This window comes from Pinus tabuliformis, chromosome 7 (genome assembly GCF_031772625.1).
Source record: "Pinus tabuliformis cultivar Carrire ecotype Pingquan chromosome 7, CPIR1, whole genome shotgun sequence".
NCBI classification, from domain to species: domain Eukaryota; kingdom Viridiplantae; phylum Streptophyta; class Pinopsida; order Pinales; family Pinaceae; genus Pinus; species Pinus tabuliformis.
Genome location: NC_142293.1, coordinates 856,075,064 through 856,096,072, shown reverse-complemented (window position 1 = coordinate 856,096,072; position 21,009 = coordinate 856,075,064).

Genomic DNA, 21,009 nt, shown 5'->3' with positions numbered 1-21,009 from the left:
GAAACTAACTCTAAAAATAAAAGTGATTTGATGATAAGAGGTTATAAATATGAATTGCTATTTGCCAACTTTTCCTTGAGGTCGCATATATTGTACATTGGTTTTACTTGAGGAGGTGCCCTGAATTGCGTTCTGACATGTCCTGCAAAGACAACATCTGCAAGAGGTGGCAACATACTTTGTGTTGAATTGAGTGAACAATTCAACGTCATAATTTGGCTGTGAGGTTTGACAAGAAATTGCCAATATGCCTCCCAGTCAGTCTTTGATAATTTTGTGATCACCTCCCTTTGGATTTTCATCTTTGCCTTCCAGTTTTTATCCAAGTCATTCAAATCTAGCAGTGACTTTGGGTTACCTTCTTTTATCAAGTTGGTGGTGTGCAAAGTGTGATTGACTGCTTTTATTATATTTTTTGCCACTCCTGCTGCTCTTGCTACTGCCAATTCTGCCTACTTGATCCGTGCATCCCAATCTGTGAATAATATTTCTTTGTGTGTTTCTTCTATTTTTGGAAAATTAGTGCTTATTCCTTCTTTAGATTCTTTCCATTCAATGTAGTCAGAGATCTTAGTATTTAAGTCATTAAACTTGGTTCTCTGTTCAATTGCCTTATTTGTTAATTAATTAATGATATTCAGACAAGGGCTGATAAGGGACATTCTCTGGTAGAATAGATCTTCCTATTTTGACAGAATGGAGTTTAGCTCATGTTATCAGTAAAAAAAAAAAAAATTCTAAGATTTTGGATAGCTGGTATGGTTCCAAAGTTTTATGTTAGTCTTGGTCAAGTCATTTTTATTGTTTTGTTTAGGAAGTCTAAATCATAGAGTGGAGTCTTGTTCCCATCATCAAATAAGGTCAACAATCTTGTCTTACCTATCATTGATCCCTCATTATTTCAAAAGTGTCATGTGTTAAGGCTGTTTTAAATTCGACATGTGCTACGAAATCACCTAGGAGTTTTCATAGTGCAAAACTTAGAAAATACACTGTGTGCACTACGAAATTAGGGATTCGTAGTTAGGAGATTTCGTAGCGCAAAACCTAGAATTTGCACTGGCTGCGCTACGAAATCGGGGATTCATGCCAAATCTTATCTAGCTGTCTAATCCATCAAAATCCGTTAATGTTTCATCACCATGTGTCAGTCCATGAACCTTGCTTATCACATGTAGCCATTCATTCTCATCATTAGATTCGTTAGGGGTCTTGTTCGCACTCTTTTCAAATTTCAAAAAGGGTAAGGTAAGGTGAGTTGGTCTTAGTCTTTTCCGTGTTCCTTCATGCATAAGAAGACAATTAGCAAGCTCAGGGATGGCATTCACCAGAATTCTTTGAAAGCTCAAGCGAGGCAGTTCTCCATTTCAAGCTCAAGCGAGGCAGTTTCCAAACTAAGACAGTGCGGGTTCTTTCAAGTCTCCTTGCAGGTGTCTCACAGAAATGTCTGAAGAAAGGAAAAATCATAGATCAAGCCGGTGTCTTAGAGCTGAGCCTGAAGGCTTAGATGTTCTCATGAGGAATAGAGAGGTTGAACATGCATTCAAACAGGTGGGTTGCTGGAGATTCTGTGAAAAACTTCAAGGTGGTCACATTCAAGTAACTAAGTACTTTGCCTTCAATTTCACCAGTTTGAATTCAAGGGTTGGAGTGCTAGAAATACCAGTTTCTCCTGAGGTTATATCTACAATCATAAAGATTCCTAGAGGCCAGGAGAGATGGTTCAAGAACTTCAAATTTGAAATGGCACCCTGCCAAGAATTTCTGAAGCCAGAATTCATAGGCTCAGACTTAACCAAATCAGTGCCCAGAAGCTATGTAAAAGATTCATATGCCAACTTGTTGTCATGCATCCAAAGATATTTTACCTGTGAAGGGAGATACCATAAGGTGTACTCTTACGATTTTAAGCTTCTATTACATTTCATTGGAAAAATATCTCTAGAATTACCTTTTTATCTATTTCGTAGCTTAGGAAAAATGTCTGATAAGGTTCAATTGAAGAAAGAAGCTTGTGAAACCTCGTTGTTCCATCATGGGTTGATCAAGTTAATTGTTTTACATGAGCTTCAGAAGATTGGAAGAGAATGGTTTTCTTTCTTGTTTATGACAAGCTTTATAACTGAAATAGGACTTAGCCCTAAGGCTAAGGAAATATCTTCACCAGCAATAAGTCATCAGGAGGAATCAAGATTAAGTAGGTTTGTGAAATTGAAAGCCAGAAAGCAGGTGAAGGAGCCTATGACACCACTAATAGTTCAAGATACCCCTCAACAGTCACAGAAGAAGAAAGTTCAGATCAAGGAGGTGGTACAAGAGCAGTCTGTTGATAAAATTGTCCAAAGAAGAGTAACCAGAAGTCAATTAGCCAAGGAAAAGGGGAAGACAATGATTGTTGATGAAAGCCCAGCATCAAAGGGAAGTTTGAATGATCTCCTCTAGGCTATTGACATAGAAGAGACCCCTTTGGTCCAAGTAGATTTACTTGAAGCAGATAAGAGCAAAACAAAAAGAGTTAAATCTTCTAAAAAGCTTCAATTTGATGACCAGGTCTCAGAGTTTGTCTTCAAGCCAAGAAGACCTGTGACTAGACATTTAAGAAGGTTACAAGAGGCAGAGCTAGAAGCAAGTGAGACAGGGGAGGTAGCAGAATTCCTTGAAGAGCCTGTGGTTCCATCAATACAATCATCACTAGTGCACAAAGATGACAGAGGCAAGGCAGTTATCACTCATGAGGAAGAATGTAGCTTTGAGGAGGTCAAAAAGAAATTGGTGTCTGCCAATCTTGAGATTGCCCAACTCAAGGAAAGGGCAAGGAAACATGCAGTTGAAAGAGAAAATTTCAAAAGAGTAAAAGCCAGTTGGGAAGATGGAAAAGCTCCAAGATATGAAGTAGTGGGCAGTCATGCGCAATATCTATGGATTAATTCAATGCATCACATGTGATTAAAGGAGAAAATATGGTCAACAGACTTCGAGGAACCTCCTTGGAGACCAAAGTAGAAATACGGGGGCAGTTTCCTAATATCCAGGAACAGTTAAAGGAAAAGCAATCAAAGGCCAACATGGAGTTTAAAGTCATCACTTAAGCCAAAGATGAAGAAGGATAGCTATCAAAAGAATGAGTTTATTTCATAGTCAAGGTTGTTGCCAACATAATAAGGAGTTACACTCCTAGATGTATTAGGTCTCTAGGACTGCTAGTTAACAACTAGTTGTAATTAATAGTTTGTTTTAAGTATGAATAGATGTCAAGTCAAGTAAATTCGAATTCCCCTCATGTTTGAGGAAGGAATCCAAGATTGTAATGAACTATACAAAGGAAAAGAGGTGTAAAGCATCAGTGGTTGGAAATTTTTGAGAAGAACACTCATATTGTGTCATGGTGGAAGACTATGTTTTTATGTAATACAGAGTTTGGCTTTACTACTCAGGATTCATAAGAGAGTTAAATGCTTGATTGTCTTATGGTTGTCCTCATTTCCTCATTTGTAGTGGTATGAATGTATGTTACTTAGAACTCATTGGCAATGCTCTAACTTCCTTCATGCATTTGTAGACTGTGTTTCCTACATGTTCTTATGTGTTACTGATATATTGAACTCTTGATGCCCTGACTTCCATGTTAAGCTAATATTGTTGTCATACTGAAACATTTTTTGACTCCATAAGCCCAATGGATTTTTATTGATTGTGTTCAACCATTCATACTTCTTTACTTGTTTCATAGAGTTAGCCATCTAATCTTTTACTAAAATCTTTAACCTAGTGAGAGAGCCCTCTCAGGTTGGGGAGGCTAAACCTTAGCCAAAAGTTGGTTTGAAACAGTTACTCAAGGTCTTCCTGGTTAGTAGCCTATAATGAGAAGGTTTTGTGATAACAGCTCCAATGCCTCTTTGATGAATTCATCAACAATGGGGACATCTTTATATTTCACTATAGCCTCTTGCAACTCTTGGATTTGCATGTTCTTTGTAGAGATGTCTACTTCGTGGCTTATCCTAAGTACCTCCATACTTTGCTGCAATTGGACTATTTGTTCTGCAGTTTGCTTGTTCACATTTTCTTTCTCGATTTCCAGTTGTTGCTCAAGTTGTGCTATCCTTTCTTCCCTTTCCCTTAAAAAAACAGATACTTCTGTAGCTTTATCGATGGTAGTAGTAGCATATGCCCCTCTAAATTGTGATATCCTGGTTAAAATTTCAGCTGGATTTGAAAGAATATCCCTCCAAACTATATCCATTGGTTCATTCCCCGGTGGGATTTCAGGTGTTTCCACTCTCCTTCTTTTCCTCTGTCTTCTTACTACAACCTTATGCAGTGGACTATAGAATACATCTAAAGGAGGTATTTCTGTAACCTTTAGGATAATCTCAGATTTTGGAAATGTAGGAATGATTTATGTATTCAATGAACTTGTCCCTTGCTCATTCATTGGCTTGTGCAGTATGATATCCTATGGTTTCTTGGACATCTATTGTTTTGGTATTATCTTGGAGTTTTTTATTAAACTGGTCCCATTCCTACTCCAAATCACTGCTTTTGCCTTTGGGATCAATATCTTGAGTTAGGTCACTTTTGACCTATTTCTCAGCTGAACTTCTATTGGATTTCATTGTAGCCTCTATTTCATGTGTCTTCCCTATGTCCTAGGATGTATTCACCTAAGATTCTATGCGAGAATTTGGTCCTTTTTTTGTCTTCTTATTACAACCTTATGCAGTTGACTATAGAATACATCTAAAGGAGGTATTTCTGTAACCTTTAGGGTAATCTCAGATTTTGGAAATGTAGGATTGATTTATGTATTCAATGAACTTGTCCCTTGCTCATTCATTGGCTTAGACTATGAAATTTTCTGAGTTTGTTGTGCAGTATCATTTCCTATGGTTTCTTGGACATGTATTGTTTTGGGATTATCTTGGAGTTTTTTATTAAACTGGTCCCATTCTTACTCCAAATCACTGCTTTTACCTTTGGGATTGGTATCCTGAGTTAGGTCACTTTTGACCTATTTCTCAACTAACCTTCTATTGGATTTCACTGTAGCCTCTATTTCATGTGTCTTCCCTATGTTCTGGGCTGTATTCACCTGAGATTCTATGCGAGAATTTGGTCCTTCGTTGTTAATAGTTACACTGGGCGTAGGTTTGTCATCAATTCTTAACAAATGCAATGGGATTGTTTCAAGCCTCTGATTTCTAAATTCTTGAAACCTTTCAAAGTCACCAGGATTCAAATTCACCTTCGCCCAATTGAATGCTTGTTCGAATGATTTAGTTGATTGTAAAAGATCTTCAAATTCATGAGCTTCATGGACAAAGGGTTTGACGTATAGTGATGTAGTAACATTTTGTGCTACTTTCTCTTGGTCGAATTGCCTCTTTGGCAGAGTATGTAGCCTAAGGCTCTCTATGTTTAGTAATTCTTTGTTTTCATGGTTGAAGTTTTCCAATGAAAAAGAACCACACCAAATGGGAAAGGGTGGCCATAGTGATTTTTTGCTATCTTTCAAGGTCTTGGTTAAGCCTTTTCCAATAGTTTGGTGAGATATTTCTCTGGATAACAACTTGTTAGAGACATACAAAGGGAGTACATGTGGTTCTGTTGTACTGCCGTAAACTTTGATATATGTGAACCATTGTTCAACAAAGTACTTGCCTACTACGAGAAGGTATGTAACGGATTCCTTAGAAAATCTAGGGGCCTTCTTATCAAAAATTAATTGATCTAATGGTAGAATAACACCATGGCATAACTTGTAAAAATGGGGTATAAAATGAGATTCCCACATCTATTTTTTACTGAAATGGATGGGGTAAGGGTCTTTCAAAGTCCATTTCCAACCCATAATTGGAAACTTAGTGCATAAATAGATAGATTCCATGATATAGGCAATCATATAAAATGGAGGAAGGTTCTCTGTGGAGGTGGATCTCTTTTGACGATATTCCAAAATAACAATAGCTAGGTTATCGGATAGGAAAGTATCCCAATTCATTATATGAGAATTGACACATGCATCGATTAAAGGGACCCATTCTATATAGAACTTGGTATTATTAGCCATTCCATACAATCTACATAACATAGAAGATGCATAGTTATGGGGATTTGCTAAAGAAGCTATGGGGTGCATACCCGTCTTATCATATTTGAATTTTTTTTCTAAGACTCTCCATCCTTGAATCGTCTTGAAGGGTTCTTCATTTTGCTTCGCGAACTTGGCCAAGAATTATTTTTCATATATACCCTGAGGGTCAGGAAGATGATACATTTGTTTCAAATCTTCATCTTTGAATGATCCCATTAGCTCCATCTTTGAGTTCTTAAATTGTCTGTCGTCAATATTGACATTTTCCATCACCCATCTAACCATATCTGTGTATGGTAGTATCTTGGCTCTTGCTCCTATTCTATGAATAAAAGCGAAAGAAACATCTTTGAATTGAACTCCTAAGGGTTTTATTGAATCTTTTGTTGCCTTGGTGACAGTAATTTTAGGCCGCTCATCTTCAAGTCCATTGTAGATGTTTTCCTACGTCGTTGCTCCTCCATTAGCATTGCAAACGGTATCAACAAATATGGGTGACATCATTGAAACCTCAGACTTTGAAACACTCTATTTCTTATGCTTTTGCATTACTTTCTGTAATGACATCTCTTTTGAAGCTTACCTGAAATGAAAGAGAGATATATTAGCACACACAGTAGAGGGAAATTAAGGCTAGAAGCTCTTTGAAATGACTTGAATCACAGGAAGATTTTGAATGCAATCTCCAAGTTAACTATCCATAACTTGAAAACATAAACTTATCTCCTTGAGCTACCAAAACCATACTTGCTCTATCAACCTACTTAATATTTCATTAAAACTCAGTAACTTCCTACGCTTCACACCTTTTTTGTCGCATCGCGACTTTCAAATGTTGCAATATAGCGCTACTCGGAGATAATGCGAAATGTGATTGCGAAAATCGTAATATCGCATTTCGCAATTTTTAAAGGACGACACAATGGCATGATTTATTAATTTACGATTTGTGAAGTGAAATCGCATATTTTTAGAATGTCGTGATCGGAAAATCACAGTGGGGGATTTATCGCATATCACATTTCAGGATTTTCTTCAGGATGTCTATAATTGTCACATGGAAAACTGTGAAATGCAATTTGCGATAAAGTTTTAAGTATGGGTTGCATTCTAAAGGTTTAGGGAAAATTTGTAGAGTTAGCATTTATTTTCGAAGGCTAAAAAATTTAAAAGGGTCCCCATTTATATGTCAAATATTAACTATTACTCCCTATAAATGGGGGGGTTGTTACATAGTACAACAATTGGTGATTCACTTGGGAAAACCAGCTATCTCTGATTGGTCTTTTGAAATTACTAAAACTTTCAAAATTAGAAGATTTATAGGAATAATAATTACATGAATTATAAACTAAAGAACATTTCTCTGAAATCATAATTACTCGCTCAATTTATTTATTCAACTACTTTACCCTTGTACTGATAAAAATACCAATGTTTGCATCAGTCAATAATAAGATTTAAAGAGATATAGTAGGTGTCTTCTATAGATTAGTTTTTATTGTTTAATCATTTATCATAGATAGAGCCCCCGCTACCAACAGGCATTCATAGCCTTGGCATGGTCATTTTTTAACCAACAATGACTCATTGTCCCATTCGAAGAAATTTTCAGAATTAAAAATGATACTCATTTACTTTCTTTCTGATTTGGATCTTGTTTTTTCCTTTCATGTAATTTTTTTTTTCAAGTTTATTAAAATACATTGTCTAGGCTTGATAACCCAATAATGACAATTCCATTCACTGGTTGTAACTAAAGTGAATAAGCTGGCTCTTGATGAGACCCCTTGTCCTTTGATTGATTAGATCATTGGCTATTACCTTGTTTTGATATGAAGTATTAGCAATATTAGTTTAATTATTCCCCTATGATCATGGTAAACAAGCTCGTAATGAGACTTATTATCTTTTAAGTTTCACATATTTTAGAATTACACTCTGAAAAAAGAAAATTTTATCAGATGGGGTGAATCATTGGCCCTTTTTAAGAGTTTTGGATGATAATAATAGAGTTTTGAGATACTCATCTATAGAAAGTCCTTACTAGGTTAAAGATTCTTTTCTTGACTGATAACAAAACATCTATAATTTATAAAGATAAGAGCTTGTTCATAGAATAAGTGTTTTTAGTAAGGTCAAGTTTTTCCAAAGAAATAGGGTTCATTTTGATACTCAAATGCTCTAATTATTTCTTTAACTTTTCCTATTTATAGAAGCGAAAAATCAAAATATTGTCAGAGACTTTATTTTGAGAAGCCAAAAGTAAATACTACTTAACCTTTATTTTCCTAAGAATCTTAAAGAGAATATGATACAAACTTAGAAGAGGTTGTCTTCTAGGAAAAGAATCTTTCCAAAATTTTCCCATTAATGGGCAAGGAATCTCTTCTACCTAACAAGTCTTGTAAAAGAAATGTTGATGGACCAATTTTCTCAATGATTTGGAATGGTCCTAGCCACAATATTTCGAATTTGTTGTGGTTTCACTTTTCCTCGTGTGCTTTGTCCCATTTCAAACCTAGATCACCTACTTCAAAGGTTTTATGACTGGAAGAGGTTGTATCAAAAGAGGCTTTGACTAACTGTTGATGATGGGAATGGGTAGCTTTTGCTTTTTCTCTTTCTTCTTCAAGCTTAAGGATATGAAATTGTCTTGCTTGAAGAGAAGAGGAAGAATTTTCATTAATAAATTGCACTAAGGCGAGAGGTGGGATTACTTTGTTTGTGGGGAGAACTGATTCTTTTCCATAAACTAAAGAAAAAGGAGGAGAATTGAATGAGACCTTTTGTGTTATTCTATCTGCCTAAAGAGAAAATGTCAATGCTTTGTGCCAATTCCTATGATTTTGGTCTATAGTTCGCTTGATGATCTTGATAAGGTTTTTGTTTGTTGATTCAAATAATCCATTACCTTGTGTATAATAGTTGGATGAATACTTCAATTTGAAACCTCTTTTTAAGGCAAATTCTACCATAGTATTTCTAGAAAAATAGGATGCATTATCAAACATTAAAGATGTGGGTAAGCCAAACATAGTGATTATGTACTAATCAATAAAGTCTATAATACTTTCTGTGTTAGCTACCTTTAGTGGGATAGCTTCTACCCATTTCGTGAAATAATCAGTAGCTATAAGGATGTACTTGTGCTACTTGGAAGAGTTAGGAACAATCTCACCAATTATATCTAATCCCCATTGTTCAAATGGTTGTTGGATATTCATTGGCTGTAAAGTGAATGCTGGTTTCTTTTCTCTTCTAGATTCAGTCTGACAAGTTTTGAATTTTCTTTCATAGTCATGTGCATCCTTAAATAGTGTTGTCCAATAATAACCTACATGCAGGATTTTGCGAGTTGTGGTGTTTCCTCCGAAATGACCTCCAGTTGGTCCATCATGTAACTCCTGCTTAACCTTTTCAGCTTCAGGTTTTTCTAGGCATCTTAATAATACTGAATCATGTACATCATCAATTAATTCATACTGACTTGATTTCAACCTTAAATCACACTTTGTTTTGTAATTGAGATGCATAGGAGAATATCCATTCTTTAAATAAAACTTCAAATCAGCATATTGTGATTGTGAATCATTGAGGCTTACCTCTGATATTTGCACTTCATTTCCTTGGTCTTCTTCTGATGATAAGTGGGAAGATCCGGTTAGAATCCTGCAAAAACCTTGGCCCCTAACAATTTTATCTGGTCGTATTTCTACATGTAGTGACCCAATTGGCTCTTTTCTCCCCCACTTCTCTTTGAATCAATAATTTCCTTATTGAAGGGTAAGATACTACTATTTTTGTATGAGTTTTGAGGAGAAATGGTTTGAAATGTTTCAAGGTTTTAAAGACAACAAAATATTATTTCTCAATATCTAAGTAATTTAGCTCGGCACCATGTAAAATTGAACTGAAAAAGGAGATAGGTGCCTTGATGTTTTGATCATTTAGCTATGTTAAAACTATTGCATACGATGTATCAGATGAAAATGTGTATAATGCAAAAGGTTTGAGAAAGTCTGGAGTTGTTAAAGAATGAGCATTGATAATGGATTTTTTGATTAACTCAAATGACTCTCTTTCATCTTTACCCCATTTAAGTACTGTATTCTTTCTTATCATTGATTGAAGGGGTAGAATAATCTGTGAAAAATTAGAAACAAATCTTTTTACAAAATTAATCTAGCCTAGGAATGTTTACATGGTATTTTTATTATGTGGGAGAGGAATCTTTTCAATTTCTTGGATTCTATCAGGATCAATATAAATTCCTTTCTTAGACACTATGAATCCGAGGAGTTTGCCTTTTGCTAAGGCAAAGTATGACCTTTTGGGATTTAGAGAAATGCCATATTTCTTGCATCTTTCAAAAATATGATTCAGGTCATTCAAGTGATTGTTTTTGTTCCTAGAGTAGACTATAATGTCATCTAGGTAAATAACAACTGATTTATGAATCAAACCTTTAAAAGCAATATCCATGGTGCGTTGAAATGTAGCACTTGCATTGATAAGTCCAAAAGGAATCTTTTGATAAGCGTATGTCCCCCACTTGGTCCTGAATGTTATTTTCAATCTGTCATCCAGATGTACAAGAATCTGATTGTATCCTAAAAATCTATCTAGAAAAGACATTAACTCAGAGCGTCCAACTGATTGCAATATTTTCTCCGTGGTAGGCAAAGGAAAGTTATCATTTTGACAAGCTCTGTTTAAGTTCCTAAAATCAATACAAATCCTAATATCTCCATTCTTTTTTTTGACAGGGACCATATTTGATACCCATTTTGAGTGTCTAACAGGAAAGATTATCTTTGCTTTCAGAAGTTTGTTCAATTTAGATTTTATTTGGCTTTCAAGGTGTTATCACAAAATCAGGTACTGAAGGCTGCCAATCAGCAAGACTCTGTGTAACTGTTTCAAACCAAGCTTTTAACTAAGGCTTAGCCTCCTTAGTCTGAGAGGGCTCTCTCATAGGTTATTGATATTGAACAAGATGGCTAACTCTTACAAGACACATGAAAAATGTACTGGCTGGACAGAATTGCTTCCCATTGGGCTTATGGAGTCACTAATATCTCAGTAAACAATAACACTATCCTTTCATAGAAATCAGGGCACTTTACATCTAATGTTCAAACATAACTTACATGAAACACAGTTTGCCTAGGCATACAGGAAGTCAGAGCATGATTCATGAGTTCTGAGTGATTATGCATAAACCAAACTGTAAAAGAACATTAAAGAGAATAAACCATCATACATTTGAACAATAAGATCTATTGTGAGTCCTGAGAAGAAACAACAGTCATTTGCATTACTGAAATCTGCTATACATAAACCAAAACAGTCTTCTCCAAAAACATCCAACCCCTATTACATAGATAATCCAGCTATATATAGAAACATAATTCTAACTACTTGGAGCCTCCTCCTCCAGCATGAGGGGAGCTCAATGCCTGACACTAATGACCCCTATCTGCTATTGAACTGACTCATTAAATACAATAAGTGTTGAACATGGAGTTTAAAGAGTCCTAATTTAATTATAACTCTAACTTCATCCTCCTCGTAGAATGATTCTCTCTTATTCTTTGACACCTGTCTCCTTTTAGCTTGGCTGAGATGACCGAGATGAAGATTCAATGTCCCATGCTAGCTTCGGATACTGGATGCGTTGATGGTTCAATAATGTTAGGAGACAAACCCCTGTTTTTCCGGTCTCTGTCTTCCATCACCTATTCGAAAATGTAGCAGCATGTTTCTAACTCTTTAACACCCCAAAAATGGAGAACACCATCATGATACCAGATGCGCTGGAGGCTTCGTTGATGAATAGGTGTGCAAGCCAAAACAATACTCCTCGTATGCCATTTCTGCCAAACCCTAACTGGTCATAAAGTACCTTTATAAAAGTTTTAACTTGATGTTATAGACAATTTTGTGCCTTACAGCAACAAGCATGAATTGTCAATAATCCAAGGGATCCAAAGTTCCCTAAACATGATGTTCCTACCCCTAGAGGAACAAAGTCAGCAAACCAATAGCTCTCAGATCAGTTCTCCACCTGAAAACACTCAAAAACAAGCAATCCTGAAATCAAAGCAGGTGCTCCACTAGGTTTCTGCGCTGAAACTCAGTTGCTCCATGGTGTACCTGCGTTGCAAAGCAAGTGGGACAAAGGCCACCTGCGCTGAGCGAGAAGGGACAAGTGGCACAGTGAGTCATTGCTTTGGAATCTTCCAAAAATGACACTTGGATCAGGGATTTCGCCTTGTGATGAGTCAGAGGCTTTGTTTCTCCAAGTGGAAGCAAGGTTCACCAAGTGGACTCAAGAACTGAAGATCAACTAAAGATTAACTGAAGAGAGAGAGGACACAAGGCAGCTACACATCAGTTGCAAGCTGACTCATCCTTTCTCAATTCATCTATATATTGAGCTCTCTCCTATGAGCTCAGGAGGCTGGAATTTTGTGCAAAGTAATGATATGTTGTTGGTTTCACTATTGAGTTATTGGGTGATTGTTTGAGAGAGGTGAAGAAGAGCAATTCTTTCTGCTGGGAGGTGTTGCTGGGTTGGAGCCTTCAATGGTTGTAATACTCTCAGAACCTTTATTTCTTCATTAATAAAAGCTATTGAGGTTCTTCTATGTGCTTTTGTTTCAATAATATATTGTGATGATTGCATGTTTGTTTTACACTAATCCATGAACCAGTTATGATTGCATGCCTCTTGTAGTTTCCTTCTTTGTTATTTTGCAGGATCTCATTGTAGCTGGGCGAGCAGAAGAACAAAGAGCTAGGAGCAAGCGGCCAAAGAGAAGAGTTTGGATTCGACATTAAGCGCAAGGCAATGGTTAGTGCTTCCTCCATTCTCTTTTGCTTTCATAAAGAAGTAAACCTTAAGTAGTTTGTTTTACAGTTGTTGCTAAGGAACTGTCACCCTTAGAGTGGGATAGGGTCATCCGAGTCGGATACTTTTCCCTACAACAAACTGGCGACTCCGCTGGGGAACGTATCCGTTTGATTGTGTTTGTAGTATTTTGCTATTCATTTTCTGAACAAAAGAGTACCAAATCGAAAAGCTTTTGACTATATCAAAAGCGAAGTAGAGGGCAGCTACTCTTGCTCATTTTCTGAGAAAATTCATGATTTGAAGAGCTGATCTACAAGGATCCTTGTAAGCTCTTAGTGATAGCTTTGCACCTTCTTAATCATTCCTTTGAGTGTGCTTGACTGATTGCTTCTGATTTGAGCAAAAACCGTGCATTTTTGAGAAAATTATGACCCGGAAACTGTGAAAACGCAATTCTCATTTTCCAAAGCAGGTAGTACACTGGCTACCTGCTTTGCAACGCAGGTCCCGAAGGGGCTACCTGCGCTGAGAGCCAGTTTGGCTGTGCAGAGCCTGCGTTGGCCCAAATTTTCCTAGTGCATTTGGAGTTTCCTCCTTTCTCTTGCCTGTTTTCACTTAGTTTTGTTGCTAGGTGTCAGTCTTGTTCCTGTTTTGAAACCAATATTACTTGCCATCATTCTGCCTCTATTATATAATGAAATTGTACTTGTTCTTTGTATTTCTTACTCATTTACAATTTCCCATAACGAAAAGTAAACTAGTTATGCTTTTGGCCTCTTAGATCTGAACCTGTGTTAGGCATTTTGCTGGTCTAAAGAGTTAGCTTGTTTGCTGTCCATAGCTGATTAGTCATTTTACTTTCGTTAGTATGGTTTGATTTCATGTATTTCCAGTGATTAAGCAAGTGAATCTTAAGGTGTCTTTTGATTTTGGACAAACTTGTTTGTTTTCGCTCTAAATCGAAATCAAAGTTATATAACCACTTTCTTTTTGTAATCCATCCACATTAAGAAAGGGAAAAGAAAATACATGCATTGTGCATTTTGCATTTGAAAAAGTTTGCATGATGATTTAGGAGAAAGTGCATTAGTTTGTGCTGTACGAACTGTGTGAAAAGAATTTTCCTTTCTTCTCTCTCAGTAGTTAAGATTTTCATCAGTCAAAAAGATTTGAAAAAGCTTGCTTCTCATCTTAGGCTGCATTTAGGAATTTGTCATATACATCTCGTGGTGAACCTTGAAAGGCAAACTTTAAAAAGATCAACTTAAAATATACTGAATGAATCTAACAATGCATTTGAAACATAACGCAAACATCTAGAGGTCTAGGTAGAGACGTGTTCCGGCGTCGTTAAACATAGTGACTGTCGATCTCTACGAAGGTGGGTGATTCCTCCTGAGAGTCGGTGGCACTAATACAGATTTGTGCTCCCACGTACCGTCGCGTATATATTGGGAGACCCCTATAGGCAATTATCCTTTATCCATAGGAAGCCGTGTCGGTCGCCCTACTGATCGCGATGCAGTGAACACAGCATTCACGAAGATCGACCACCCGTATCGTAAAACGTATTCTGTGGTTTCGCGAAAGGTTTGGCACACCCTCTGCCTAGATCTCCAGAGCAGTTTCTTTTGGCCCTTTTCAAACTCTATAACTGAAAAGGTCCAACCGAGCATTTGTCACTTCGGGCTCGTTAATACATCGAAGGAGACTAGAGTCATCTTTAGCTTTTTCTCGACTCTTAAAACATGAAAAAGCAAAGTTATGTTTAAAAGTGTCTAATAAAATTCATTCAAATAGGAAACACAAATTTTCCCCTTTATATTTTAGTTGATCGAGTAATCCGCAATCGTGAAAGAAAGTCAATTGAATATCCGTCGTTCTCGGAGGCTTGCGAGTCAACCATCTTTGTCTCCGGAATCGAAAACAATCCGGACAAAGCGAGCTCGTCGAACCAGTTCAAAATCTCCTTTAAAAGTTAGAACAAGTGTTCCAACAACATCTGAGATTCTGGTCACTCCAAACATTTCCGGAAACCCTGCCTCCATAGAAGAAGTTCAATCGCCACAGAGGGACAGTAATACTGATCCTAGTCTGGGGGCAAATACTTGTATGACTGAACCAGTTCCATCTATAACCGGTCCAGAGAGTTTTGTTCCTCAAACATCCGTCGCGGTCGATACAACCCCTTCTTCGGCACCGGAAATCTTTTACGGACCTGACGGTCTTCCTCTTCCACCTGGTCTGATTGCGATAGAGGAAATTATAGAAGAACCGCAAGTATCCACTCCAATTCAATTTGGAGTAGGGGTCACTCTATTTCCTGCTACAACAGAAGTTTGTCCATCACCAGTGGAAGTTCCTGTAGAATCACTAGGTGATCAATTGGATAGACTAAAAATGACTGAACAACCGTCGACATCTAGGACTGTGTCGAATGACACGGTGACGGCAGAATTACCTGCTGCAAATCCAACAATGTTCGTCGGCATACCATCTGTCCCAACTAGCTCTCAGTCGCTAGAAGGATTCCACCAAGAGACTATCTCGACAGTATGGTCTGTTCCTGTTTGTTCCGGAGTAATGTCTGGTAACTCTCATGGTGAGACTCATCAAATTGACCCTTTTGGGAATCTAATTAGGCCATCCAGTCCTCCAGGACAATCAATTGCCTTGAGTTCTGGGTTGCTACCGTATGGGGGGCAGTATGCCTTTTCATTACCCCCTCCGGGAGGGTACCCATACGGGAGTTCTCAACCTTATTCAAGTTATGGCGGAATTGCAACGAGTAGTTGGGTACCTATGCTATCCCAGCCACCGAGAGTTGTATATTCTATGCAACAGTGTGTACCTGTGACAAACATCCCAACTACACCGGCTATTGTGACCGTGTCGCAAGTTCAAACAATGCCTGTTGTATGTTAACCTCAGATTTCTCAGGTTCTCATGCAACAGCCCCTCGACCCTGCGACCCAACCACAATCACCTACTGGTGGGGCAACACAAGTACAGTTGGGTACAACTACCCCACATCTTGGTCCAATGGTTAGTGTAGCGCAACAACCCATGGTGTCGCAACCGTGGATAATGCAATACCAACAGCCGCCATTCCAACAAGTGTACCAAGGTTCTGAACAGAAAATATTTGCGAATACTGGACAACCATATATTCAAAATGGTCAAAATCAACCACTTTATAGTGGTCAAGTCCATCAACCGTATTCATCATACCAACATCAACTCCATTATGCTGGTATGCAAAGACCAACTGTTCAGGCGATTCCATCGTATCCTGGTTACGCTTCACCTAACTTGAACCAGCAGTTACCATTCGTGGCGACTTTAGAGTTGCCTGATTTACATCGGTTAACCAACGATCCAATTGCTTACGCCCCTTGGTGGCCAGTGATTCCACACAAACTTCCATCCGACATTCCTAAATTCAATGGAAATCCAGGTGAAGACCCGTCGAATCATGTGATGACGTTTCATCTATGGTGTTCGTCGAACATTTTAAATGACGATTCGATAAGGCTTCGCCTCTTTCAGAGGACATTAACAGGTCCAGCGGCAAAATGGTATATAGAATTGCCTAGAGCTTCGTTCGACAATTTTGGCTCCCTTGCCACGACATTCTTGACCCACTTTCAATTACCAATAAGGTATGAAACGGGAACAGAGATATTGACTAACTTCAAACAGACTACCGCAACTCATATATCAGATCATATACATGAGTGGCGACGTCGATGAAGAATGGTTAAAACATACGTTCCTGATCAGCTTTTAGCTGAGTGGTTTATAAAGTCGTTACTTCCGGCCATAACGGAAGATGTAGCAAAGGGAGGAGTCGTAACAGAAGAGCAAGTTATCGCTCGTGCACAATATTTGGATTTAGTATATACTCAGTCCGACACGCTTTATGACAAAATACCAGACGCCCCTAGACCAGAGTTTTCAATCCCTCCTCCTCCTAAATCAAACAGTGACTCTCATGCCGGTGATGGCGTGATTGGCACGGCAAACACGAATCCGAAAAAGACCCATCAAAAGAAGGCCCGTAAGGATTTGAATCAAAATGCGCATGAAGAAGTTCTTGCTTCGGAAGTAAATGCCGTATCGACAGATAAGAGCAAAGAAACCAATCAACCAGGAAGCAAGAAGAATCAAAACGAAGGGAAGAAAGATCAAAGAAAGTCACCTCCTCGAAAAAATCCTCGTAGAAAGGAGAAAACACCTAGGAGATGTCACATATGTGACGATGATCATTGGACGGCAGATTGCCCGTACAAAGCTGAGTTTAAAAGATTCGTAAAGAATCCGCACACTCCAGCTGTGTTGACTGATCCATTTCCCGACCCAAGTCAGAATCTGGTTGATAGTGGAAATGCTTCCCCATCACAAGTTATGATGTTGTCAAGTTTTAAGCGCCAAGATGATGCTTTAAATTCAACATTAAACAAAAGCCATGGGAATTCACGATTGTTGAATGGCGAGAGAAAAGGTCGATCAGGCAGTTCGACAACAACTTCGGCAGAAGTTGTGCCGCCATCCAACACACGAAGCATTCCAACGATCCATGGAGGCAGTCACCCTCTCCCATATATCGGAGTAATTTTCCTAAAAGGCCCTTCTTTAATGGGCACTTTTACCCCACCACCGCCGAGTAATCTTGCGGAGATGGGTGCAACGGGATATGAAGCCTTCTATTTTTAATGGATCTAAAAGTTTCGAGGATAGTTCCTTTCTCAAGTCAACCTCGTTTAAAAAATGAAATAAGGAGTAAAAGAGGATAGTTCTTTACGATGTCGACCTCATTAAAAAATGAAATATCCCCTTATGATTTAGAGGACATATGCCTCATCTGCGTTATTATGCTGGGGGCATTATCGAGCAATTTTAGCAATGTTCATGCTCGTTAAAAAATAAACGCAAGAATCGAGCAGTTTTGTACAGAGTTCATGCTCGTTAAAAAATAAACACAAGTTGTGAGCAATCTTTCCCTACAGTTCAAGCTCATTCAGAAAAAATGAATCGGTAAATAACCTGGAGAAATGTAACCTTTGAAAGCCATATTAAAAGCCCTTGGTCGTGTTTATATGCCATCACCTCCATCCGTTCATTTGGCCAATCGTTCACCTCCATATGTTTGTTTACCCGTTTTGAGGAACAGCTGCGAAGAGTGATTTCACTTAGCCATCCTTGTGACACTGCCGTGATTGGAGAATTCCAACTTGTACCTGGAATCTGCTGCTATCCCTGTTCATCACTCGTTCCTCAAAAGACGAGTCTTCTTTGAGCTCTTTTCACTGACTCGTAAAATATGAAAAGTTTGCCGAGTTTTTGCCTTCCAGCTCGTTAAAGGACAAGAAGAGCTATCCCTCCTCTAGATTTTAATCTTTTTGGACCTGAGGGATTATTACACAAAAAGATCGAGCGCTTGTTTTGTTCGGCTCGTTAAAGAAATCGAAAATTCATCCCTTCTGTATTGTTTTATACTTTTTCGGACTTAAGGGATTAGAAGACGAAAAAGGAATTTTGGAGTTAACTTTTCGTACCTTTTCAGACTCTCTAAAAATGAAAAGGACCGAGTTTTCTTTGTCGTTAGACTCGTTAAAATGATTAAATAGCGACAAACTTGTCTTTAGACGAGAACGAGTTTCCCTATCGCTAGGCTCGTTAAAACATAGCGATGGGCTTGCCCGAAGGGCAGGTTATAGAACAAGCATATGTTATCCTCCTTAAGCTTGACAAAAATAAAGAGGTACTGGTCAGCAATGACTGGGGAAAAATTGGGAGAACCTCACAGCATTAATGGTAGCAAGTCGCTCTTGAACATGACACTTTGTCCTCCGTATCACATCAGGTTGGGTTGTTTCATTCACCGGTCTCATAACCATGGTCCTCGCCACACCATCCACAATTGGGGTAATGCTACCAATCCATCACATCAGTGTCGTTATATGTTCAAGAGATGTGGTTCTGTAAAGAGTCAACCGTGTTCCACCCACTGCCATACATTATCCTTCATCCACTTCATGACCGCCACCCTGAATCATACATCACAGTTTGTTTTCACCTCATCACAATCACTAGCTTCGTTCCGTGTCACTGATGTGGGATTCATTAAGGCCCTCCTTTGACGGATCGCTCCTTGTCGACATCAGCTCATTATCCAAGGAGTTGATCTAGGAACACCCCCCTCAGTACTTTGAAGCTTGCATGCCTCAATGGCAAGTTTCTCACTTCCGGCGACAGGTATACATCAATGACCTTTGACCAGAAGATTTTGCATGGTGGTCGACGCCAAGTCCTTTATTCCCACCATGTGGATTGTGCTGCCATACCTTGAGGGTCATCATCCTTATCGGTGACTCCTCTCGCGCTTGTTAACGGTTTACATCATTGACCGGTAATCAAGCGATGTCTTTCCATGTTCGACTTCAAGAAATTCTCACATGGATTGACTTGTACATCGAGTGAAGATCGGAAGAGATTGAAGACCCCGGATCTAGTTTCATCCATCCGGGCTGCGATATATATTCAGGACATAAAGACATTTGATATGTACATCATTACAGCAGATGATCATCCTTCTCAAAGGATGATAATTTCAGCAGAGAATTATCAGTCTACAATCAGACGATCGTCTGTTCTATGTACCAAAATGTATTTATAAAGCTGAGCATGGGAATGCTCGCCTCAGCTAGATCATGAAAAATGTATGAAAAATAATGTATTGTATTGTATCTTATTACAGGACACTTCTCAGCAGATTGAATGAACTTCGAATCCTCTCAATAAAGCATTTCACCCGATAAACGACCTCATACTTTAGGGGGCATCTGTTATAGACAATTTTGTGCCTTACAGCAACAAGCATGAATTGTCAATAATCCAAGGGATCCAAAGTTCCCTAAACATGATGTTCCTACCCCTAGAGGAACAAGGTCAGCAAACCAACAGCTCTCAGATCAGTTCTCCACCTGAAAACACTCAAAAACAAGCAATCCTGAAATCAAAGCAGGTGCTCCACTAGGTTTCTGCGCTGAAACTCAGTTGCTCCATGGTGTACTTGCGTTGCAAAGCAAGTGGGACAAAGGCCACCTGCGCTGAGCGAGAAGGGACAAGTGGCACAGTGAGTCATTGCTTTGGAATCTTCCAAAAATGACACTTGGATCAGGGATTTCGCCTTGTGATGAGTCAGAGGCTTTGTTTCTCCAAGTGGAAGCAAGGTTCACCAAGTGGACTCAAGAACTGAAGATCAACTAAAGATTAACTGAAGAGAGAGAGGACACAAGGTAGCTACACATCAGTTGCAAGCTGACTCATCCTTTCTCAATTCATCTATATATTGAGCTCTCTCCTATGAGCTCAGGAGGCTGGAATTTTGTGCAAAGTGATGATATGCTGTTGGTTTCACTATTGAGTTATTGGGTGATTGTTTGAGAGAGGTGAAGAAGAGCAATTCTTTCTGCTGGGAGGTGTTGCTGGGTTAGAGCCTTCAATGGTTGTAATACTCTCAGAACCTTTATTTCTTCATTAATAAAAGCTATTGAGGTTCTTCTATGTGCTTTTGTTTCAATAATATATTGTGATGATTGCATGTTTGGTTTACACTAATCCATGAACCAGTTATGATTGCATTCCTCTTGTAGTTTCCTTCTTTGTTATTTTGCAGGATCTCATTGTAGCTGGGCGAGCAGAAGAACAAAGAGCTAGGAGCAAGCGGCCAAAGAGAAGAGTTTGGATTAGACATTAAGCGCAAGGCAATGGTTAGTGCTTCCTCCATTCTCTTTTGCTTTCATAAAGAAGTACACCTTAAGTAGTTTGTTTTACAGTTGTTGCTAAGGAACTGTCACCCTTAGAGTGGGATAGGGTCATCCGAGTCAGATACTTTTCCCTACAACACTTGAGACAAAATATTTCACCTTTACAAAAAGGCACACTTGTCATTATCTGAATGGCTAGGATAGCCTCATGTAGTCTTCTTAATGTTCCTTAGGTGTTTCCTTTGGCAAATATCTGATCCTCCCATCAAACTGTTTGTTTTCGT